Here is a 26386-nt window from a genome sequence, read left to right as displayed (position 1 = left end):
TCAGCAGGAGGAACACCTATCGTTGCGTGTGGGGTGGTTCAGTGACTCAACAGAAAATGAGAGACTCTTGTTGCTAAAGATCCACCCAAGTTTTTTCATGGCAGATTTAAGTCTGGACGGCCGTCAGCCAAGCCTTTCGATGTTGGGTGGTCGGGCGCTGCTTCTATGGGTTTTATACCATTGGAGTGTGGTGAAGTTTTGAAAATCTGGACTCGTGAACACTGCCCCATTAATCGGACATGGTCACTTCAGTCACACCATGAGCTGCAAAACAGTGCCGCAGCTTTGATGGTCGCCGTCAATGTCAGTGTCTTCTATCCACTTAGACTGTGCATCAATTACAAGGAGGAACAATGTACCCATAAATGGTCCTACATAATGGACATGGCTGCGGAACCATGGCTGCCCAAGCCATTCCCAAGGGTGGAGTGGAGCTGTGGCTGGCAGATTTTGTTCCAACTGGCACTGTTGGCAGTGCCTCACCATGTTCTCAACATCAGTGTTGATTCCAGGCCAACATACATAACTCCTGGCTAACATTTTCATTTGGGATACCAGGGTGGGCACTGTGTAGTTCCATCAGGAGTAGCTCCCTGCCCGGCACAGGTGTGACCACTCATGCTCCCCATAGCACAATATCATCTTGATAACTAAGTTCATGCTTATGGATGGAATAAGGTTTCATGTCCCCTTAAATAGCCTCATTTCCCCATCCCGTAAGGATTTTCTTGTGCTCCAGGTAACAGTGGTTCCAGACTGACCAGGTTTTGCTTAGTTTCACACAGACTTGTAATGTATCCAAAAAATTTAAGGCCAAGACAGTTTCTTAAGGAATAGGTGCACATGTAATACTTTCTTCCAAGGGCAGGCAACTCAGGGCATCTGCAGTTACAATATGTACATCGGTCAGTGTTCAAAGGTATATTCTTATGTGGCCAAGGTTAGTACCCACCTTGCAATCCTCACAGAGGCTGTTGGTGGAATAACCTGGTCCTCCTTAGAGAGGCCCAACAGCGGCTTGTGGTCTGAAACAATTGTGAAGTGTCTCCCATGTAGATATTGATGGAACTTTTTGACACCAAAAAACTATTGATGGGCCTTATTTTTTGATTTGTGAATTGCCTCTTTCAGCTCCTGATCGTGTCCTTGACACCTATCGTATCGGCCTTTCCAAGCCGTCAGCCATTTCATGGGCCGACACTGCCCCAACGCCATATGGAGAGGCCTCACACATCAGCATGAGTTCCTTCGATGGGTCAAAGTGTACAAGTAGGTTTGAAGACCGCAGCAAGTGCTTCATTTTGTTGAAAGCCGTTTCCTGAGGAATTCCTCAAAACCAGCGCTGGTGCTTTTTTAGTAGGATGTGTAAGGGGGGGGCCAGCACGGTGGATAGATTTGTCAAAAAAAGCCGGCCATAATTATTGACTATTCCTAGAAACAATTTAAGTTCAGACATGTTTGTTGGGGAAGGCGCTTCTTTTATGGTCCTGACTTTCTCCTCGACGGGGTGTAACCCTTCAGCATTGATCCTGTGTCCCAGGTAAGTCACCTCCCTGGCTTGAAAAGTACACTCTCTTTCTCAAGATGAACTCCAGCCTTCCGAAATCATTTTTAGCACCTCATCTAAACTTGCCATATGTTTAGCTTCCATGGCCCCTGTGATGAGTATAGCATCGAAGTACACCACAACCAGTGGCAAACCCTGTAGTAGGCTCTCCATTGTGCGTTGAAATATTGCGCATGCTGTCGAGGCACCAAAGGGCAGGCCCATGTACTGACTATTTATCGTGACATATCCTCGGGAACCGTCATCCAACTAAGCTGTTGATAAGTGTGACTTATGTCCAACTTGGCATATGACTGGTTGCCGGCCAGTTTTGCAAAAAGATCTTCGATGCGTGGAAGAGGATAGTTGTCCAACTTTGTGGCCTGATTGACGGTTTGTTTGTAATCATCACAAATGCGGATAGTCTTGTCGGGCTTCAAAACAATGGGGACAATGGGTGCAGCCCATTCTGAAAACTGATCCGGCTGGATAATACTTAATTCTTCTAACCCCTTTCCTTCAGCCTCCACTTTCTCGCGTCGGGCATATGTTACCGGTCTTGCTCTGAAAAATCGAGGGGTGGCTTCCAGATTCATGCAGATTTTGGCTTGTCAGCCCTTAATTTTGCTTAAATCATCTTGGAAGACACTGTCATATCTTCTTAACAACTTTGACGATCCCCCTGTCCTCATCTGGAAAATGTCAGACCTATTTAACTTTATTTTCTTGAGTCAGTCACAGCCCAGAAGGCTTGGTCCTTTACCCACTACTACTGCTACGATGAGTAGCTGGGCAGACTGCTGTCAATAGCTTAACGGTACAATGGTGGTACCCCTCACCTTTACTTCTTCACCAGTGTATATTTTCAGCTTGGCTGAAGTGCTCTCTATATGTAAAGGCTGGGCACTCCCTCTCAAATACTGGAATGTGCGCTCACCCATTACAGTGATTGATGCACCTGTATCTACTCCCATATTTAGAGGCTTCCCATTTACACAGAGCGTTACGGTGATTGGGTCTGGCTTAATGTCCTTGAGGTTGGAAAGAGAGTAAATATCAGACTTACTGGTGCCAGGGTCCTCCACACTGTACTTGTAACACCTTGTTGGATTGGCTATTCGACTGCTTGGGTCTAGCCCTGCATTGTCTCCTCAGGTGTCCTTTTTTCCCTCCACAGTAATGACACTCAACCTCCTTAAAATTAACAAGATTCAGGAGTGTGGTTGCTCCCACATCGATAACATTGGACCTTAGGTATCACCGCCGAACTGCCTCTGCTGTATCTTTTAGTTCTGGACTGCTTCCCTTTTTCCCATGTCCTCGGCCGATTTGGCACCATGGCTGGCTGATGTTCCTGCCCTAATTGGCGTAGGCCACCATTCTGCGCGCCCTGCAGTTCCAATGCATCTGCCGTAGCACTTTCCACAGCGAGCGCAATCTCCATCGCATGTCTGAAATCAACATCAACTTCCGCTAACAACCGACATTGTATGGTATCATTACACATTCCACAGACCAATCGGTCCCACAGCATATCACTTAGGGTTGTACCAAAATTGCAAAACTCTGATAGTTGTTTGCATTTTGCAATGTATTTCGCAAGCAACTCCCCCGGGGCTCTCGCTCGCAAATTAAACTTAAAATGTTGCATTATGGCTGAAGGTTGGAAATAACCCCATTCCTCTGAAGAGGAGTCGAATCAATCTCTCTGGCCAGAAAGCAGCATCTCTGAGTAATATAATTTCCTATCCACAGTCGTCAATTAGACACGATACAAATGCAGGCGAGAGACAATGCCAGGATAGTTTTTTGCCCTCGTCGCCAAATGTAGAAACACGCTCTGGGAGGCTTCTTAGTCAAACAAACTTTATTTACACAAGAACTTCCGTGGCTGCTTGTATCCAGCCAGCCCCTGATACAGCCACCATTCCTAGGAAACCCCTCCCTAGAATTTATTCCCCTGCGCTAGCCACATATTGGTCGAACAAATCACGTGACCCCCTACTCAGTTGAACTGATCTTAAAGTGACAGTCATCACAGTAGTGTATTAATGGTATTCCTGCACTGTCTTCATAACTATAACTCCTCTTTACTGGTGTCATTTTATCAGTACACCTGTGAGCCCATGGATCTAATATTCTTCCTACAATGGGAAGCCAGAAACTGCACGCAATATTCTAATTAACCAAAGTCTTGTACAAATTCACCATCACTTCCTTGTTTTACATTTGTTCTGCTGTCTGTGAAATTCAGAATCCCATGTGCAACTTCTCCTTTTGTCCACATTTCTGGATGAAACGCAAAAGCACAATGCACTGAAATACTTGACCATTTAAACCATTCTAAAATATTCTAACATCAACAAAGGCAGCTCTCAACTTCATTAATAAACACCCACACAGGGACTTGGTGGGTAATTATACGCAATGAAGGAATCATTGTTTCTTCTAATAATCTCTAAAGTAAATAAAATTGAGATAATGGCTAAGATTTTCCCATCAGAACTATTTTAAATTCAATTGGAAAATGTAGACAAAAGGATTGTGACTAGTTATCATAAGGAGAACAGTTGACAATGTCATACAATACGATACATGCTAATAATGAGCTTCCACTTGTACTCTAATTGGGTGTAGTTATTTTAATAAAATAGCATAAATAAGATGGCCTAAAGAACATAAGAGTTAGCTAAAGGGATAGAGAGTTGGGGGGGGGGTGTTGGGGGGGCAATGCTTGTGGGCAGATTTGTACATGTTTCACACACATGGATACTCACGCAGAACAAGGAAGGCACATGGGCTTAAACACTCATAAAAAAGAACACAAAGAGAAAGAGACTAAAGGAGAAGGACACACATTACCAATGGAAACCATAACAGCTCTCTGGAGACAGGTAAGAGGTGGAAAGACTGACAAGATAATGCAGGAAGGTGGGTGGTGGAGGTGGAGTGTCTATCACTTCTTCGCCGCCATGCGATCTTGCCAGCAGCAGGAAAGGTTGCAGACCATGCCCCCAGTGAGAACCAATTGAGCCACTTAAGTAGCCAATTAACAATCTCTTCCCACCTCTGCTGGCATTTGACCAGGAGTGTGTGGGCCCTCCGTCGTGCTGGGAGAGCACCAGGTAAACCCTGACCAGCCTCCCAGCTGGCTTCTGGGGGACCTCCATTTTTGGTGCTCTTGGGGCCCACGGAGTGGCCCCCAAGGTGACAACGGCTGCCCACACCCTCCATGGCAACTGCACTGCCTGCCCTCACAAACCCCCTCCCATGTTTTCAGTACCTGACTGACCCCAGCTCCCCCAGACCTCATATGCCTGATTGTGAGTGTGTACGTCCATCCCTCATCTGCTGAGACTACTGAACCATCCACCCTCTGGTAGGCCAGCAGCTCTTGGGAGAGGGTGGCCCTCCTTAGCCGGGACACAGCCACCCGGCGGCATGCGGGCCTGGGTCCTGCCAAATTGGGTTCATACCCCACTTTTGGGCAAGCTGCAGGACTCCTTCCGCCACCACTAATTCCAGCCCAACAGTTACACTGCTGGGACCACTCAATGGGGAGGGTGGGGCAAGGGTTTGTGAGGGCTCCAGTGATCACTGGAGTCTGTCTCCGTGGTTATGGTGATCTGCTGTATCCTCCTTAACCTAAAAAATAAAAGCAAAATACTGCGGAGGCTGGAAATCTGAGACAAAAACAGAAATTGCTAGAACAACTCAGCAGGTCTGACAGCATCTGTGGAGAGAAAGACAGAGTTAACATTCCAAGTCCGTGTGACTCTTCTTCAGAAGAAGAGTCTAAAGACGAGTCATACGGACTCGAAACGTTAACTCTGTCTTTCTCTCCAGAGTCGCTGTTAGACTTGCTGAGTTGTTCCAGCATTTTCTGTTTTTGGTCCTCCATAACCTGGCCAAGCGGGGGGTGCAACCCTTGCCACCAGGCCTTCAGGGGTTGGGGGGAGGGTCATGTTGGGAAGAAGAAGAAGAAGAGAAGGGTAGGAGGCATCTGGGACCCATTCGCTTCAGGCTATCCTTGAGCACATACACAGACTTTGATTCCATTGAAATCTCATCCCCACATCCCAGTTACTCCACAATCCTCCACCTTTCAATCCAACTGTTACTGAAAATCACAGCCACTCCTTGGCCAAAACCCTGATATGAAACTCACTGAGAGAAAAACCATTCAACAACATTATTCAATAACACACCCAATGTGCCATACAAAACTAAAGTATTCATCCTTGTGAGCATTTTCTGTTTTTATTCATCCTTGTGCATTGCTTTAGTACTTGTCCAGCATGCATGCTTGCTCCTACACAGCACTTTCCCAGTGGGTGGCATGGCTGGTGAAAGGCTGCTGACTGCTGACTTTCAAAGGGAAATTGCAGATGGCTCATGGGCATCCTTGAGCAGCTCTGGCCCTAGAAGGCCTGGCTTTGGATTGCACCATCTCAGTTTGAACAGCAGCAGTGTGGGTTGGGTCTCTGAAGGTCAACAGAAAGGTAATGGCAGTATGGCACTGATGGGAACATGAATGCTGTCATCTCGGGAGCAGGTTCATGCTCCACGGAACATTGCCGCTCCCCTGGGATGGGACCTCAATAAGTAACCTAGTAACCTGCAAGAGCACAGATTGCTGGACTGCTGTGAGAAAGTGGTAAGCCTCTTTAGCAACTGGTATCCATGGTCTGAGGCAGCATGTAGCAGAGGCCTGGTGTTGCTCTGGCCCTTCATGGTGAGGCTACGATGGCCAGATCTTGGGTATCTGAAAGCAAAAATGTAGAAGAAGCAGGTTAGGATGAGGAAAAGGGGGTGAGTTGGAAAGCAAGATAGGATGTATCAGAAGCTTGCATTTCCTGTGAGATAGCAGGATGAGGATGAAGTGGGATTTGAGAATGGGCATAAGGCAGAACACATCGTCATGCTCAATGTCCTCACTGATGCCAGATGCAGGTTGGCAGTTGCAGCTAATCCTATGGCCAGAAATTCACGCTCCCCCACCAGCAGATTTTTAGGCGGGATGGGGGGGGGGTTGGGGGCAGGCGGTGGGGAGAGTGAAATTGAAGGAATGGGATTCTCCCCGGGTTCCCGCCCACCCCGGCCATGCAGCAATTTTATGCTGGGGTGGGAAAGGCCTTGGACAGGAAGGTCTCCCTTGCCCCACTTAAAGGGCCCTTTCCCACCCTGCCTCAATTTTTAGGCTGGCCTGAGAGAAGGCCAAAAAAGGACGGGCTTGATCTCCCTAGGGGTGGGGTGGTGCCTCTATTAGAAGCCCCCTTCTGACTGTGGGTGCCCCCCATTTAAAGACCTCACTGCCCCCCCCCCCACCCGCCTTTCCTTCAACACCACAATAAGCCCCAAGCGCCCACCCCCACCCCCCCCTCCCAGGCCTTCACTACCCTTCTTAACCTGGAAGCTTACCCTGTCCTCAGGTTCTGGGACTTAGGTTCAGGCATGTTGGTGCACTGCCTCTTCAGTCCACTGCGGCTCTTATCAGTGCAGGGACTGGAGATCTACCCTTCCTAACAGCACTGTGGGTGTACCCACACCACATGGATTGCAGTGGTTCAAGGAGGCAGATCACCACCACCTTCTCAAGGGCAACTAGGGATGGGTAATAAGCGCTGACCCAGCCAGTGAAGCCACATGCTATGAACGAATTTTTAAAAAACTTAATAAGTACGCCATTGTACAACCTGTTCAGTTCTCAGAATGGACAGCACCCATAGTCCCCATCCTGAAACCCAACCACAGCATCTGAATTTGTGGGGACTAAAACTGATGGTTAATAAAGTAGCCAAGCTAGATGGACACCACGTTCCAAAAATCAAAGACCTGTATGCCAAACTGGCAGGAGGGACATTGTACACAAAGCTTGAAATGTCATGCTTACCAACAACTTGAATTGGATAATGCCTCCTGGGGAATTTGTCACAATTAACATCTGCAAAGGGTTGTACCAATATACACGATTGCCTTTTGGTCTCTCCTCAGCTTGTGCCATCTTTCAGAGAACAATGGAAAGCTCACTGCTGGGACTGCCCCAGTCCGTAGTCTATTTTGACAATGTATTGGTGACAGGATTCACTGAAAAAGAGCATTTGGCAAACCTAGAAGAAGTCGCAAAATGTTTCTTGCAAACTAGAGCACTTCTAAAAAAAGAAAAGTGCACATTCCAAGCGAGGGGGGTAATCTATTTGGGTCACTGGGTAGATTCACAGGGCCTCCACCCAGCTGAGGAAAAAGTGAGAGCCATAAGAGAGGCACCTGCGCCAAAGAACACCTCAGGGCTCAAATCATTCCCAGGAATGATCAATTATTACGGGCAGTTCTTACCCAGTTTGTTTACAGTGCTGACCCCCCTGCATTCTCTACTCAAAAAGAATCAATGCTGGTCTTGGGAGGCGCCTCAGAAAGAAGCTTTCATAAAGTGAAACAATTGTTAGACTCATCCAATGTATTAGTGCATTATAGCCAGACAAAAGAATTGGTGCTGACATGTGACACATCTCCCTATGGAGTGGGAGCAGTGCTCACTCATCGAATAGATGACCGCACGGAACAGACAATAGGTTACATATCATGGACGCTCACCACAGTGGAAAAGGGATACTCGCAGATAGGAAAAGGCCTGTCCATCATCTTTGGTGTTAAGAAATTTCACCAATACATACACAGCCGCCATTTTACAATCGTTTCAAACCACAAACCATTGCTAGGATTGTTTAGTGAGGAAAAGGCTATACCACCCATAGCCTCAGCAAGAATACAACAATGGGCCTTAATTCTGGCAGCGTATGAATACACTTTTGTGCATAGGCCTGGCAATCAAATCACAAGTGCCGGTGCCCTTAGTGATTGCCTTTATAAGAAAATTATGAGCACATCCCAGTTCCACAGGAACTTGTTTTACTGTTAAGTTTCTTAGATTCCTCGCTGGTATGTGCTCAACAGATTAGAGACTGGACAAGTCGGGTCCCAGTCCTATCGCAAGTATGAGAACAAGTGCTTCATGGTTGGTCACAGGAGCCCGTATCTGATGAAATGAAAACATACTTCAACAGAAGACATGAAATAACCAGCCAGGATGGCATCTTATTGTGGGGAGCACGAGTGATAGTTCCTCCAAAGGGAAGGAAGCCACTTTTAATTGAACTACATAGTTTGATTCCGGGGATTTCCTGAATGAAGACCTTAGCACGCAGATGTTTATGGCAGCCAGGGATGGATGGTGAAATAAAGAGTATGGTAAAGTATTGTGAGCAACATCAGCATCTGCAGAAGTTGCTAGCGATAGTTCCATTACACCCATGGGAGTGGACAGGTAGACCCTGGGTGCGGTTACACATTGACTACGTTGGGCCTTTCCTGGAAACAATGTTTCTGTTCATTGTCGATGCCCATTCAAAATGGTTGGATGCATATGAGGTGAAGTCACCAATGTCGGGCGCTACAATTGAGAAACTACATCGGAGTTTTGCCATTCACGGACTACCAGAAGTAGTTTCAACGGTTTATCAGCCTCAACAGTATCACTCGTAGAAACTGCACTGTACCACCCTTCCTCAAATGGACTGGCCGAAAGGGTGGTTCAATGTTCAAGACCAGCATGAAAAAGCTAACTGGTGGTTCCTTGGCCCTCAAGCTAGCACACTTTCCTTTTCATTACAGGACTTCCCCTCACACAACAGGTATCACACCTTTGGAGGTATTGTTGAAATGCTGTCTCAGGATGAGATTGAGCTTAATAATACTGAATTTAGAGGGGAAGGTGGAAAGGAGTCAGGGAAGCCAGAAAACTAGACATGAGAGGAACAGCATAGTTATGAGAGGAAATTTACCGTGGAGAGCCAATATATGTGAAAAACTTCAGGGAAGGACCAAAGTGATTACCGGGTGAGATAAGTGTGGTGACTGGACCTTTCTCTTAGCACACGGAGGTGGAAGGCCAGATCATCCATAAACATATGGGTCATTTAAGGGGGAGGGAGACAAATCACCAAGAGTTTGTTCCACCAGCAACATGACCAGGTCTGTGTTTCCTGTTGTAGATACTCAATCCATGTCTGATGTACCTGTAAGAGTTGAGGATACAGAACTGTAAGTGCCCACCGAAGCACCTGAAGTTCAGACAACTCCGGAAAAAGGAGGTTCCTGACAAAGAATCTGCAGTTGTGGAGCTGCGATGTTTCACACATACCAGGAAACCACCTGAAAGACTGAACTTGTAGATTCCTTACCCAGTGTAAATATTTTGTTATCTTAAAAAATATGTACTTGTAAATATAATATGCATAGCCAAGGTAAAGGGGGAGGAATTTAGTAATTATGGTTTTATTTGTGTGTAATATACCTTTAAGAATAATGCTAGTTAGGAAAGATCACAAGATCTATCGTAACCAATAGAAGAGTAGCGCGGGCTACCTCAGCAGTCAGTGTATAGATAGAGTTGGAGTTGAAAGCACAGGTTTAGTTGCTGCTGAATACATTGGAAATAAACTTAATGTGTCTGCAGTTCAATTCTATCATTCGGCCACCATACAACATTTTCCTTCCAGCAAAGCCTTGAAAGAGCCTATTGTAGCTAGTCCTGTGGCCTGAGCGTAACTTCCCTTTAAGAGAGGCAGGCTGTCTTCAAGAGCGGCTGGCTAATTGTGTATCACGCACAAAGTTTGGGACCAGGCATGGGTGCTTCACAATTTCTATGCTTGCTATCAGAGTAATGCAACTTTTCCACTGAAGGTTGCACAGTCAGTCCTGTATTATCCTTGCGAAACCACTGGAGAACCTACTAAAATTACATTTACTCTAAACATAAAAACATGTCATTTAGTAAGCTGGTAATTGTCCTTTTTTATTTATACAATAAAGGACATCGGTGTGTGCTTGCCAACAGAAGAATAGAGAGAATTGTGCAATATTCTCCTCAAAACTGCAGCATAAATTGCAAAAACCCACATAATAAAAACAACATTTGACTGATGACATGAAACAATAAGCTTGCAACCAATGACTGGTTAAAATCCAAAGCAACAAGCCTGAAGATTATATATGCAAGAAATAATAACTGGTTGAATAATGCGACAGGTGGCTGCAAAGAATCCGAAAGTGCGTGCGGCTTGCTAAACCCTTCAATTATATTGGTTTTGAAGTCAATTTAAATTATACGCTTGTGTACAAGTATTCTTGGTTACCTCTGAGTTCTGTTGTGTAATATTTGACGACAATGTAGTCCTTCAATTCACTTCTTTTGTACCTGATTCACTCGGCTCTTGACTTCACTACATTATGATGTCAAGGCAGCACTTGACTGAGTGTGGCTTCAAAGAGCTGTAGCAAAATTGAGGTCAATGAGAATCAGGGGAAAACTCTCCACTGGTTAGAGTCATACCTAGCACAAAGGAAAATGGTTGTGATTATTGGAGGCCAATCGTCTCAGTTCCAAGATATCACCGCAAGAGTTCTTCAGGGCAGTGTCCTTGGTCCAATTTTCTTCAGTTGCTTCATCAATGACCTTCCCTCATTCATATGGTCAGATGTTTTCTGATTAGTCCAATAGTGTTCAACTCCATTCACAATACCCTAGATAATGAAATAATCCATGCTCACATGCAGCGAGTCTTGAAATTGGCTGAAACATCACTTTCAGGCCAGCCGAGTGCCAGGAATGACTATCTCCAACAAGAGAGAGTCTAACTACCCCTGCCATACATACAGCTGCATTACCATTACTGAATCCCCACCACCAACACGATGGGATCACCATTGACCAGAAATTTAGTTGGATTAGCTATTGAAATACTGTGGTTACAAGAACAAGTCAGCACCACCCTGGGCTAAGCAGCTACTTGGCTAGTACCCCACCCAGCATCTTAAACATTTTCTCCCTCCACCATTGGTGCACAGTGGCAGCAGTGTGTGCTATCTATAAGGTACACTGCAGCAACTCACCAAACCTCCTTCAACAGCAGCTTCCAAAACCATGACCTCTACTACCTGTAAGAACAAGAGCAACAGACACATGGGAGCACGACCACCACCTAAAAGTTCCCTCCGCTTCATACACTATTGTCAGGAAACTATCATGTTTTTTCTAATATTACTGTGGTATATTTTAACCAGGGTTATGTGTGGTGTGTGTGTATGGTTCTGTGTGTGTGGCTAATTTAATTAAACTAGAGATGATTAGACTGCAAGGTTTAAATTATCAAAGAAGTGAGGTGTAAAACAGACATTTAAAATGTAGATGAGTAAGAGGGTGAGGTCTCAGCAGGTATGGTGTGAATGGAATTTGCATCGGCAGGGTGGTTAGAGGTTCAAGCAGTTCAAGAAGACAGCTCACCACCACCTTCTCAAGGGCAACTAGGGATGGGCAATAAATGCTGGCCCAGCCAGCAAAGCCCATGTCCCGTGAATGAATAAATAAAAAAAACTTTAGATAAATGGAGGACTGTTTGATTTTCAAAAGGACATGATAAGATTTTTACAACTGACAAGATAAGTAAGGCAGATATAAAAATAAAAACAAAAAACTGCGGATGCTGGAAATCCAAAACAAAAACAGAATTACCTGGAAAAACTCAGCAGGTCTGGCAGCATCGGCAGAGAAGAAAAAAGTTGACGTTTCGAGACCTCATGACCCTTCAACAGAACTGATTTTTCTTTACAAGGAGAGAGAAATATAAGCTGGTTTAGGAGGGGGAGGGGGAGAAGATGTGGAGGGGTGGGGGGGTGTAAGGATAGGAGCAGATCATCAAAAGATGTCACAGACAAAAGAACAACAGAACACAGAGGTGTTGAAGTTGGTGATATTATCTAAACGAATGTGCTAATTAAGAATGGATGGTAGGGCACTCAAGGTATAGCTCTAGTGGGAGTGGGGGAGCATAAAAGATTTTAAAATAATGGAAATAGGTGTGAAAAGAAAAATCTATATAAATTATTGGGGAAAAAAAACAAAAGGAAGGCGGAAGAAACAGAAAGGGGATGGGGATGGAGGAGGGAGCTCAAGACCTAAAGTTGTTGAATTCAATATTTAGTCCGGAAGACTGTAAAGTGCCTAGTCGGAAGATGAGGTGCTGTTCCTCCAGTTTGTGTTGGGCTTCACTGGAACAATGCAGCAGGCCAAGGACAAACATGTGGGCAAGAGAGCAGGGTGGAGTGATAAGATGGCAAGCGACAGGGAGGTTTGGGTCATTCTTGCGGACAGACCGCAGGTGTTCTGCAAAGCGGTCGCCCAGTTTAAGTTTGGTCTCTCCAATGTAGAGGAGACTGCATTGGGAGCAACGAATACAGTAGACTAAGTTGGGGGAAATGCAAGTGAAATGCTGCTTCACTTGAAAGGAGTGTTTGGGGCCTTGGACGGTGAGGAGAGAGGAAGTGAAGGGGCAGGTGTTACAACTTTTGCGTGGGCATGGGGAGGTGCCATAGGTGGGGGTTGAGGAGTAGGGGGTGATGGAAGAGTGGACCAGGGTGTCCCAGTGGGAACAATCCCTACAGAATGCCAACAGGGGGGATGAAGGGAAGATGTGTTTGGTGGTGGCATCATGCTGGAGTTGGCGGAAATGGCGGAGGATGATCCTTTGAATGCAGAGGCTGGTGGGGTTAAAAAGTGAGGACAACGGGAACCCTATCATGTTTCTGGGAGGGAGGAGAAGGCCTAAGGGCGGATGCCCGGGAGATGGGCCGGACACGGTTGAAGGCCCTGTCAACGACCGTGGGTGGAAAACCTCTGTTATGGAAGAAGGAGGACATGTCAGAGGAACTGTTTTTGAAGGTAGCATCATCTGAACAGATGCGACAGAGGCGAAGGAACTGAGAGAATGGGATGGAGTCCTTACAGGAAGCGGGGTGTGAGGAGCTGTAGTCGAGGTAGCTGTGGGAGTCGGTAGGCTTGTAATGGATATTGGTGGACAGTCTATCACCAGTGATTGAGACAGAGAGGTCAAGGAAGGGAAGGGAAGTGTCAGAGATGGACCATGTGAAAATGATGGAGGGGTGGAGATTGGAAGCAAAGTTAATACATTTTTCCAAATCCTGACGAGAGCATGAAGCAGCACCGAAGTAATCATCGATGTACCGGAGAAAGAGTTGTGGAAGGGGGCCGGAGTAGGACTGCAACAAGGAATGTTCTACATACCCCATAAAGAGACAGGCATAGCTGGGGCCCATGCGGGTACCCATAGCCACACCTTTTATTTGGAGGAAGTGAGAGGAGTTGAAGGAGAAATTGTTCAGTGTGAGAACAAGTTCAGCCAGACGGAGGAGAGTAGTGGTGGATGGGGATTGTTTGGGCCTCTGTTCAAGGAAGAAGCTAAGGGCCCTCAGACCATCCTGGTGGGGGATGGAGGTGTAGAGGGATTGGATGTCCATGGTGAAGAGGAAGCAGTTGGGGCCAGGGAACTGGAAATTGTCGATGTGACGTAAGGTGTCAGAGGAATCACGGATGTAGGTGGGAAGTGACTGGACAAGGGGAGAGAGAAGGGAGTCAAGATAACGAGAAATGAGTTCCGTGGGGCAGGAGCAAGCTGACACAATTGGTCTACCAGGACAGTTCTGTTTGTGGATTTTGGGTAGGAGGTAGAAGCAGGCCGTCCGAGATTGGGCGACTATCAGGTTGGAAGCTGTGGGAGGAAGATCCCCAGAGGAGATGAGGTCAGTGACAGTCCTGGAAACAATAGCTTGATGTTCAGTGGTGGGGTCATGGTCCAGAGAGAGGTAGGAGGAAGTGTCTGCGAGTTGACGCTCAGCCTCCGCGAGGTAGAGGTCAGTGCGCCAGACAACAACAGCACCACCCTTGTCAGCGGGTTTGATGACAATGTCAGGATTGGGCCTGAGAGAATGGAGTGCAGTAAGTTCAGAGAGAGACAGGTTAGAATGGGTGAGAGGAGCCGAGAAATTGAGACGACTAATGTCGCGCCGACAGTTCTCAATGAAAAGAGAAGGTAAGAATCCAGAGGGAGGGGTCCAGGTGAGGGAGAATATTGGAGGTGGGTGAAAGGATCCGTTGAACGGGGAGAGGACTCCTGCCCAAAGAAGTGAGCATGGCGACGAAGACGGCGGAAGAAGAGTTCAGCTTCGTGCCGAGCCCGAAATTCATTGAGATGAGGGCGTAAAGATACGAAACGAAGTCCTTTGCTAAGCACTGAACGTTCAGCGTCGGAGAGGGGAAGGTCAGGGGGTATAGTGAATACACGGCTGGGGCTGGGATTGGAAGACGGGGTGGGGACGGAGGGACAGGCAGGGGTGGAGGGTCCTAGATGGGTGTTGGTGTCAATGAGTTGCTGGAGCTTGCGCTCCTTAGCTCTTGAGAGAAAGAGAAAAAATTTCTTGTTGAGGCTCAACCGTGTCCAGCCCATCTCCCGTGCGTCCGCCCTCACGCCTTCTCCTCCCTCCCAGAAACATGATAGGGTCCCCCTTGTCCTCACTTATCACCCCACCAGCCTCCGCATTCAAAGGATCATCCTCCGCCATTTCCGCCAACTCCAGCATGATGCCACCACCAAACACATCTTCCCTTCATCCCCCCGTCGGCATTCTGTAGGGATTGTTCCCTCCGGGACACCCTGGTCCACTCCTCCATCACCCCCTACTCCTCAACCCCCACCTATGGCACCTCCCCATGCCCACGCAAAAGATGTAACACCTGCTCCTTCACTTCCTCTCTCCTCACCGTCCAAGGCCCCAAACACTCCTTTCAAGTGAAGCAGCATGTCACTTGCATTTCCCCCAACTTAGTCTACTGTATTTGTTGCTCCCAATGCGGTCTCCTCTACTTTGGAGAGACCAAATGTAAACTGGGCGACCATTTTGCAGAACACCTGCAGTCTGTCCGCAAGAATGACCCAAACCTCCCTGTCGCTTGCCATTTTAACACTCATCTTCCGACTAGGCACTTTACAGCCTTCCGGACTGAATATTGAATTCAACAACTTTATGTCTTGAGCTCCCTCCTCCATCCCCACCCCCTTTCTGTTTCATCCCCCTTTCTTTTGTTTTATTTTCAATAATTTATATGGATTTTTCTTTTCCCACCTATTTCCATTATTTTTAAATCTTTTATGCTCCCCCACTCCCACTAGAGCTGTACCTTGAGTGCCCTACCATCCATTCTTACTTAGCACATTCGTTTAGATGATATCACCAACTTCAACACCTCTGTGTTCTTTTGTTCTTTTGTCTGTGACATCTTTTGATGATCTGCTCCTATCCTAACACCACCCCCCCTCCACTTCTTCTCCCCCTCCCCACCCCCCTAAATCAGCTTATATTTCCCTCTCCTTGTAAAGAAAGATCAGTTCTGTTGAAGGGTCATGAGGACTCGAAACGTCAGCTCTTTTCTTCTCCGCCGATGCTGCCAGACCTGCTGAGTTTTTCCAGGTAATTCTGTTTTTGTTTAAGATAAGTAAGGCAAAGTGATTATATTTATTTTCCCAAAATTGCTGGCCATAATAATAACATGAAAGATTTTTATATTTTGGGAAAAGTAACTTCTGAAGGCAAGTTGAAACAATGGGGCTTACAGATCAAAAAGGATGAAATATATTTAAAGAAGGATGGAAGGTTGTTTGAAGTGTGACTGTGTGTGATCTTGAAAGGTGACTGTGTGAAACAGACTTGGGGGAATGCCTCTAACCGCCCTGCAGAAGTTTGCTGTTCCAGTAACCAAATTTGTGTTAAAAGCCTTTGGAATTCACTTGTCCAATGGGTGCTTGTGGTAATATTATTGAATGACTTTGTAAATTTGGAATCTATTTGGACTGTTGCCTTTAAGGGAGTGTGTGGTTGGGAGTCTGGTTAAGTAGAAATTTTGGGAACTGTTATAACTGTGTAACTGTAATCCTGTGTGTGTTTAAGTTTGCTTTTCTTTTGTTAATAAATGCTTTAATTTAATCTTTAAAAATCTCTAAAGGTGGTAATAGACTCATTACTTCTGACTTCAGTGCACAAGCCTTCTTGTGAGAAATACAAATTGCAAAATTGTTGTGATAGCCTGGCCAAGTTTCCCTTGTGAATTTGGTCAGTCTAGAAAAAAGTCACCTGCCATATCATAACACTATCCTGACTTACATCACCGTTCCTTCACAATGGCTGGATCAAAAGCCTGAAACCACTATAGTAACACTGTGGAGGTATCCAACTTCACAAACTGCAGCGGTTCAAGAAATTGACTTCCCACCGCCTTCTCAAGGGTAATTAGGGATGGGTAACAGGTCTGGCCAGCGAACGCCCTCGTCTTTTTAAAAATTCTTTCACAAGATGTCAGGATTCTGGCTGAAGGTCTTTGGAATTGTGCCTTTTGCACTGATGTTCTGGGCTTCCCCCATCATTGAGAATGGGGATGTTTGTGGGACAGGACATACTGAGGGATGGTGATGGAGGATTCTGGGACATTGTAAGGGATGATTCAGTGAGTATGACAATGTCAGGCTGCTGCTTGACTAGCCTGTGGGAAAGCTCTCCCAACTTTGGGACAAGCTCCCAAATGTTAGTAAGGAGGGCTTTGGAGGTTTGATAGGACTGAGTGTGTCGTTTCTGGTACCTTGGTAGGGTGGTCCATCCGGTTTTATTCCTTTGGTGCAACTAAATGGCTTGTTGGCCATCTCAGAGGGCAGTTCAGGATCAACCATATTATTGTGGGTCTGGCGTCACATGTAGGTCAGGCCAGGGTAAGGATGGCATCAATGAACCAGATGGGGTTTTATGACAACCAATGCAGCTTTATGGTCACCATTGCTGAGACTAGCTTTCAATTCCAGATGTTATCAATTCATTGAATATAAGTTCCACCACCTGGTTCTGTGGTGGGATTTGAACCCATGTCCCCAGAGAATTAGCCTGGGCCTCTCAATTACTAGTCCAGTAACATTACCACTGTGCCACTGCCTCCCCGATAAACCATCTCATGAACGAATAAAAAAGTTATAACTGGTAGCAATATCTCTCACTGTTACTACGGTGACATTACAATGTGTTAATCTTCCTTTCAAACAAATTATATAATTGGATTATTTGCAGCCCAACCATCTAAGCAGAAGGAAAGATCTGTTTGCTGGCAAATCTATTTGTTTCCCTCTTTATGCTCCACAACACAATAGCACCAGTCAAGCTTAATGAATAGGGCAATGCTTATATAACTCTGCCAGGTGTTCTATTCAGTATTTTGCTCCTACTTAATAAGACTACTTGTTTATTCCTGTTAGAACAGCTCTCTTTCAGGCTTCATTTCCATAAACGCTTTCAATAGGCCGAGGTGCGAGTTGTTTGTTAATCTTGATATCATAAGTGACAGGGCTGGTAATTTAGAGCAGCAAGGTAAATGAATTGACAGAGATGTGATCTAGCTATCATGCTGCTAGACGAAACAAAAACAGAATTACCTGGAAAAACTCAGCAGGTCTGGCAGCATCGGCGGAGAAGAAAAGAGTTGACGTTTCGAGTCCTCATGACCCTTCTCGACAGAACTAAATCCTCACTATATTTCAAATGAGACATTAAACTGTCATCGCCTGTGCCCTTTCAGGAGAACATAAAGACCCCATGGCACTCTTTTGAAGACAAGCAGAGGAATTCTCCCTCGCGTCTTGACCAATATTTATCCCTGAACCAACATGTCTAAAAAATGGATCAACTGGTCATTTTCATATTGCTGTTTATTGCTGTAAGCAAATTGACTGCCGTGTTTCCCTACATTGCACTAATAACTACATTTCAAAAGTACTTCATTGGTAGCAAAGTTCTTTGGGGCATCCTGAAGTTATGAAAGGCACTAGAAAAATGCAAATTCTTTCTTTTTCTCTTTAACATTGGGTGCTAGTTCCCTGGACACTTGTGTCTTGAGGAGCCAAAACAAAATAAGTTTGCCAAGCCGAAGTCAACATGTTAACCAAGGTTGCCGATTGGAAAGACTGGATAAAAGATTGGTTTTCCCAGGAATCAGGCCTTAATAATCCAACAAGTTTACTTCAAGGGTAGAAACATAGAAAGATTTATGGTACAAAAGGTCATTCAGTCCTCTGTGTCCTTGCTACCCAAACAAGTGTTAGCTAGCCAGATCTCACCTTCCAGCTCTTGGTCCATAGCCCTATAGGTTACATCACTTCATGCATATCCAAGTACTTCTTAAATGTGATGAGGGTTTCTGCTCTATCACCCTTTTAACAGTGAGTCCCATACCCCACCTCTCTTTGGGTGAATGATTTCTCCTCAACTCCTCTCTAATCCTTCTACCAATGAATTTAAATCTACTCCTTCTAGTTATTGGCCACCTCTCACAAAGGAAATAGGAACACAGTACTCCAGCTGCAACCTAACTAGTGTTTTTCCTACAGTTCAAGCATAAGCATCCTGGTCCTAAATTCTATTGGTTACTGCCAGCTGCAGGCTTTTGACCACCAGCAGCACTAACACCCCAATAAACCCAGTATAAAATCAACTATGGATAAATAGTAATAAAAACAGAAAATGACAAAAATACTCAGCAGGACTGGCAGCATCTGTGGAGAGAGAATCAAAGTTAACATTTCAGGCCCTCAGAACAGTCATTACCTGAAACTTTTGCCAGCATTTTCTGATCCCACCTGCTGCGGGATCAGAAATCTCCTCTTTACCCTCTTCAAGGTTTTGAGGTCCTTCACATACATTTTATTCATAGGCTGCCTTTAATATGATAAAAAATTCCACAGTGCTTCACAGCAATATAAGCTATAAATATCCTGGGGGTTACCATTGACCAGAAACTTAACTGGACCAGCCATATAAATACTACAAGAGTACATTAGATGTTGAGAATTCTATGATGGGTAACTCACTTCCTGATTCCTCAAAGCCTGTCCACCATCTACAAGGCACAGGTCAGGAGTGTGATGGAATACTCCCCACTTTCCTGGATGAGTCCAGTTCCAACAACACACAAGAAGCTTGACACCATCCAGGACAAAGCAACCCACTTGATGGCACCCATCTACTTTCCTAAACATGTTTTCCATCCACCACCAGCAGACAGTGGCAGCAGTGTGTACCATCAACAAGATACACAGCAACAAATCGGTAAGTGTCCTTCGACAGAACCTTCTGGACACATGACTTCTACCATCTGGAAGGATAAGGGCATCAGATGCATGGGAACACCACTATCTGCAAGTTCCCCTCAAAGCTACACACCATCATAGCTGGGAACTATATTGCCGTTCCTTTACTGTTGTGGAGTCAAAATCCAGGAACTCCCTTCCTAACAGCACTCTGGGTGTACCTACACCACATGAACTTCTGTGGTTCAATAAGGCAGCTCACCACCACTTTCTCAAGGGCAGTTAGGGATAGACAATAAATGCTGGCCCAGTCAGCGATGCCCATATCCCATGGATGAATAAAAAAATAGCCAAAGCTAAGCAGATTTAAAAGGAGTCACTGGAAAGCATGGTCAAAGAGGTAAGCTTTTAAGGGGTCTTTAAGAGGAGAGAACAGTGACATGGAAGAGAAAGGAGGAAAGGTCATAAAGCATTCCAGATGAAGCATGGTGAACCCAAGTACATGTGGAGTACAAACACTGGCCTGGACCTGTTAGGTCAAATGGCTTGTTTCTGAGCTGTAAATGCTGTGTACTATGATATGCAGTGTGGGGCTAAAATGGCTGAAGGCAATATTGCTGCAGATAAAGTTGGGGTCTGGGGGTAGGTCTGAGTCTGGGAAAGTTACGGAGCATGGCATTATATGTAGAGCTGGCGTTCTAGAAATTCAACTGAGGGAGGTTGTTAGAGAGGTAAGGTGCGTTGAGGTGTTGGATTAAATTTTAGCTGAGGGGAAGACACTGAATTTTTGTTTTGTGTAACTGAGAATGGAGCTTGAAAAGTAGCTGATCAGTAAAAGCAGAAACTACTGCTGTGAAAATGGGTGGTCATTTTTTTGTTGTTTGTTCTTGGGATGTGAGCGTCACTGGTGAGGTCAATATTTACTGCCCATCCCTAGTTGCCCTAGAGAAGGTGGTGGTGAGCTGCCTTCTTGAACTGCTGCTCTCCATCCGGTGTAGGTACACACAAAGTGCTGCTGGAGAGGGAGTTCCAGGATTTTGACCCAGCGACAGTGAAGGAACGGCGATATATTTCCAAGTCAGATGGTGTATGGCTGGGAGGGGAGCCTGCAGTTGGTGGTGTTCCCATGCATCTGATGCCCTTAACTTCTAGTTGACAGAAGTCGTGGATCTGGAAGATGCTGTCAAAGGACCCTTGATGAGTTCCTGCAGTGCACCTTGTATATGGTACATACTGCTGGATAGAATGCAGCGTGAGAGGAGAGAGCAGATAAAACCGCACGAGAGCAGTAGAGCAGATAAAACAATGTGAGAAGAGGGAGCAGATAAAACAGCGTGAGAGGTGGGAGCAGATAAAACAGCATGAGAGGTGGGAGTAGATAAAACAGCGTGAGAGGTGGGAGTAGATAAAACAGCGTGAGAGGTGGGAGCAGATAAAACAGCGTGAAAGGTGGGAACAGATAAAATAGCGTGAGAGCAGTGAAGCAGATAGAAAATTGCGAGAGGAGAAAGCAGATACAACAGCATGAGAGGAGGGAGCAGATAAAACAGCATAGGAGGTGGGAGTAGATAAAACAGCATGAGAGGAGGGAGAAGATAAAACAGCGTGAGAGGAGGGAGCAGATAAAACAGCGCAAGAGCAGTGGAGCAGGTAAAACAGTGCGAGAGGGGGGAGCAGATAAAGCAGTGCAAGAAGTGGGAGCGGATAAAACAGTGCAAGAGGAGAGAGCAGATAAAACAGCGTGAGGGGAGAGAGCAGATAAAACAGCATGAGAGGGGAGAAAAGATAAAATAGTGAGAGAGGAAGGAGCAGTTAAAACAGTGTGAGAGAAGAGAGCAGATAAAATATTGAGAGAGGAAGGAGCAGATAAAACAGCATGAGAGGAGAGAGTGGATAAAACAGCACGAGAGGTGGGAGCAGATAAAACAGAGCGAGAGTGGTGGAGCAGGTAAAACAGTGCAAGAAGAGGGAGCAGATAAAATAGCTAGTGGTCTCCCAGAGCAGGACCAGGAGGCAGTGCGGAGCGGAGGCCTGGATAAGATTTAAAAGGAGTGGGAGCTGAGAATCAGAGCAGGGATTTAAAAAGAGTGGGAGCTGAGAGTCAGAGTGGAGATTTAAAAAGAGTGGGAGCTGGACTCAGGGCTGAAAGTGTCGCGAGGACTGTGAGGGAGTTCCAGGGAGACCCAGGGCTGAAAGTGGCACAAGGATATCACGATTCAAAAAGTGATATGACGCTGGGGAGGCAGCTGATTGGTAGATAGGTTCTGGTGAGTACTTCTGCTTTTTCAACTAAATAATCTGTGGCAGTCCATTAGCTTAAACAAAATAAGGTGTGGAATTTGGACTGTAATGGGAGTGGTTGGAGTGGAATAAGTCTCCTAGCATAATTAGTATCCTTCAAAGGGAGTAACAAACAAGCTTAATCTGAAGGGATGTCATGGCAGCAGAGCTCACACCCAAGTTATGCTCCTCCTGTTCTATGTGGGAATTCATGGACACTTTCAGTGACACTGGCAACCATGTGTGCAGGAAGTGTCCAGCTGCAGCAACTGGCTAATTGCATTTCGGAGTTGGGGGTGCAGGTGTATTCACTATAAATATGTGAAGAGAAAAAGATTAGTGAAGACAAACATAGGTCCCTTGCAGTCAGAAAAGGTGGAAATTATGATGGGGAGCAAAGAAATGGCAGAAGAATTGAATACATATTTTGGTCCTGTCTTCACAAAAGAGGGCACAAATAATTTCCCAGAAGTGTTAGGGAACCAAGGGTCTAGCGAGAAGGAGGAATTGAAGAAAATCAGTATTCATAAAAAAAATGGTGTTACAGAAATTAATGGGGTTAAAGGCTGAAAAATCCCCAGGGCCTGATAATTTACATCCCAGAGTACTAAAGGAAGTGGCCCTGGAAATGTTGGATGCATTGGTAGTCATCTTCCAAAATCCGATAGACTCTGGAATAGTTCCTACAGATAGGAAGGTGGCAAATGTAAACCCATTATTTAAAAAATGAGGGAGAGAAAAAACAGAGAATTACACACCTGTTGGCCTAACATCAGTGGTGTGGAAAATGCTAGAATCTATTATAAAAGACATGGTAACAGAACACCTGGAAAGCGTTAACGGGATTAGACAGTCATCCTGGGTTTATGAAAGGGAAATTATTCTTAACTAATCTGCTGGAGTTTTTTGAGGATGTAACTAGTAGAATAGATAAGGGAGAACCAGTGGATGTGGTGTATTTGGATTTCAGGAAGGCTTTTGATAAGATCCCACATAAGAGTCTCATGGGCAAAATTAAAGCACATGGGATTGGGGATGATATACTGGCATGGGTTGAGAATTGGTTGACAGACCAGAAACAGAGTGGGAATAAATGAGTTTTTTTCTGAGTGGCAGTAGTAATGTACTGCAGGAATCAGTGCTTGGGCCCAAGCTATTCATGCTATGTATAAATGACTTGGATGAGGAAACCAAATGCAATATTTCCAAGTTTGCTGACGACTCAAAACTGGACAGGGTTGTGAGATGTGAGGAGGATGCAAGGAGGCTTCAAGGCGATTTGGACAAGTTGTGCATGTGGGCAAACACATGGCAAATGCAGTATAACGTGGATAAATGTAAAGTTATATGATTCAGTGTGAAAAACAAAAAGGGAGAGTATGATTTAAATAGTGATATATTGGGAAATGTGGATGTACAAGGGGATCTGAGTGTCCTTGTACACCAGTCAATGAAAGTAAACAGGCAGGTGCAGCAAGCAATTAGGAAGGCAAATGGTAAGTTGGCCTTCATTGCAAGAGGATTTCAGTTCAGAAGCAGGGATGTCTTACTGCAGTTATACAAGGCCTTAGTGAGACCACACCTGGAGTATTGTGTGCAGTTTTTGTTTCCCTACCTTAGAAAGGATATACTTGCCATAGAGGGAGTGCAGCGAAGGTTCACTAGGCTGATACTGGGGATGGCAGGACTGTCCTATGAGTAGAGATTGGTTTGACTGAGCCTGTATTCACTAGAGATTAGAAGAATGAGAGGAGATCTGATTGAAACGTATAAAGTTCTAACACGGCCAGACAGACTAGATGCAGGGAAGATGTTTCCCCTGGTTGGGGAATCTAGAACCAGGGGCCACAGTCTCAGGATACAGAGCAGGCCATTTAGGACTGAGATTAGGAAATATTCCTTCACTCATGGGGTGGTCAGCCTATGAAACTCTGTACTATAGAAGGCTGTGGAGGCTGGTTCACTGAGTATATTCAAGAAAGAAACTGTTAAATTTTTGGATATTAGGGACATCAAGGGGTATGGAGAGAAAATGGGAATATGGCATTGAGATAGAGGAACAGCCATGATCATATTGAATGGCGGAGTAGGCTCGAAGGGCCAAATGGCCTACTCCTGCTCCTAGTTTCTATGTTTCTATGTTTAAGCAGGTGGATGGGGTGCCACTTAAGTGGACTGCTTTATCCTGGATGATGTTGAGCTTCTTGAGTGTATTGGGAGCTGCATTCATCCAGGCAAGTGGAGAGTATTCCATCATACTCCTGACTTGTGCCTTGTAGATGGTGGAGAAGCTTTGAGGAGTCGTGGCAGTGAGTCACTCATCACAGAATTCCCAACCTCTGGCCAGATTTTGTAGCCACAGTATTTATATAGCTAGCCCATTTCAGCTTCTGGTCCATGGTAAACCCCAGGATGTTGATGATGGAGGATTCAGTGACAGTAATGTTGTTGAATGTCAAGCGGAGATGGCGATTGCCTGGCACTTATGTGGAGAAAATGTTACTTGATAGTTATAAGCTCAATCCTGAATGCTGTAAAAATCTGATGTAACAAAATGCATTGATGCCATTAGCCTCCTGGAGGAGCTCATATACAGCAATGGATGGAGGGAACTTGGTAATTTACCTGATTGGGTTAGTCAATAGAGACTCTACTTTTTTTCCATGAAATTAACGTTTTTTTTCTGTTGATACAATCCAGAGAAACAAAAATAAAGCTTTTCATAATCATTTCACTATTTACTTGATTCAAGCATAAAAATCTACACTGAAGCTTCCAGAGCAGTAATGAGGAGGTGCTACATTGTTGGATGTGCCATCTTTTTGGATAAGATGTTAAACCAAGGCCCAGTCTGCCTCTCAGCTGAATGTGAAACATCATACAGCATTATTTTGAAAATGAGCATTGGAATTCTGGTCAATAATTATCTTTCATAACAAAGAGTATCTGATCATTGTCACATTGCTATTTATGGGATCTTGCTGTGCACAAATGGGCTGCCTGCGTTTCCTACATTACAACAGTGAATGCACTTCAAAAAGTATCTCATTGGCCGTAAGGTGTTTTGAGAAGTCCTTTGTTTGTGAAAGGAGCTTTATAAATTTAAGCATTTTTTTTAAACCTTTCATTCCTCCCAATCTCTTCATTTTTTGCCAGATTTTCTGCTCATCCTTCATCTCATTAATTTTATTTTTCATCTCTTAAGTGGCCGTAGCTCTTACTCACTCCTCACTTTTATTCAAAATCAGTCGTGAATGTTGGTTGACACATTCATTTCTACAGGCACAGCCTGTGAACAAATTTTTGAAAATGCTCTATTTTGCTTGCCGGTGTTCAGACTGAGTATACTACATATTAATAATGAACTCAGTTACACACTACTGACATATCTTACCATAATTAAACTGTCCTATGAATAGCTTGTCTTAAGATAAAGAAGATAATTCTATGAGGGAGTTAGCTCAGCCCATAATTCCATGTAATTTTTTATGGTTGTGGAATTTAAGGGGTTTATGTTGGAGTAGACTTTGGACAGTTATCGTGATCGGAATGCTGACAGCACAGTGCTGCAATACACCAGTATAAAAGCAGTTTAATTTTCTCCCAAAGGTTAGTCCCTGGATTTTACACCTGAATTGAATTCCACTTTTTGTTTTCATCCACCGGCTCAAACCTTCGAAATGGAATTCAAACTGGGCTGTGTGTAAGGTTCCTGTGCGTTAATCTTCTTCAATGACAGGATGGTACTGTTGTTAAAATCAAGTTGTTATTTTTATCCTATGATTCACGCATCTTTGAGACTCTAATCTCATGAGATTGGTAAAGTTGCTAATGTGTTACATTCCATCCTGCATCAACTGAGCAGTGTGAAAAGCTTCAGGAAAGCATCAGGAGTCATTGAACTCAGTCAGAATGTCATTATGGTCCAGACAGAGAATGCTTATAAATCTATCGCTTGACCGATCTCCGCTTAATTATCCAATGCCGCTGACTGTATCTGTCACTCAGTGCTTCATTATTTAAAGGCATACCTTTCCCACATGTATGTGGATGAAGCAAATCAAGACAATCTATTGTCTAGCTGTGAGGGTCACCATTATTTAAACAAAAGCAAACATAGAGCCTACAACCAGTCCCTTTTGGAATTGTGGGACAAGTTTCCAGAAATGCCAATCACTGTCTTCTAAATCAAAAGGTTTGGCATAAAAATCAATGGTTGCTTTTTATTCAAATGTAACTGGCAGTTGGTTTATAAACCTCATTAGTAGCTTACCTAATCTCTAACAGATCATGGTTCTTTACACAATCTATATGGCTGCATCTGAAAATACTTTACAAATGTATTTTTAAAACTCCTACCTGTCATCCAGGTATGGTCATGGCCCCACCTGAGGAGGGGGCTTTCTGCCACATTCTCTTTTCAATGAGCCTGCAGCAAAAGGCACTGGGTCCAGATCTCAAGCCCCATAGCTGCTGGATGTGAGGCAGGGAGAGGAGAGGGGTCACCCTCATTAGAGTGCTGTGATACCAA

At 44.9% G+C, this 26386-nt stretch overlaps 1 long non-coding RNA gene across 1 annotated transcript in view; it reads right to left on the bottom strand.

Moving 5' to 3' along the window:
- The window catches only part of LOC121281790, a 97903-nt gene extending 71517 nt beyond the window's left edge, over nucleotides 1-26386 (bottom strand). Inside the window, exon 1 of the long non-coding RNA XR_005943932.1 lies at nucleotides 26215-26386. This is a non-coding gene — a long non-coding RNA (uncharacterized LOC121281790). The remainder of the gene's footprint in view (nucleotides 1-26214) is intronic.

Source organism: Carcharodon carcharias, chromosome 9 (genome assembly GCF_017639515.1).
Source record: "Carcharodon carcharias isolate sCarCar2 chromosome 9, sCarCar2.pri, whole genome shotgun sequence".
In the NCBI taxonomy this organism is placed as follows: domain Eukaryota; kingdom Metazoa; phylum Chordata; class Chondrichthyes; order Lamniformes; family Lamnidae; genus Carcharodon; species Carcharodon carcharias.
The sequence above is the reverse complement of the archived record's forward strand: the minus strand, read 5'-3'. Positions and strand labels throughout refer to the sequence as shown.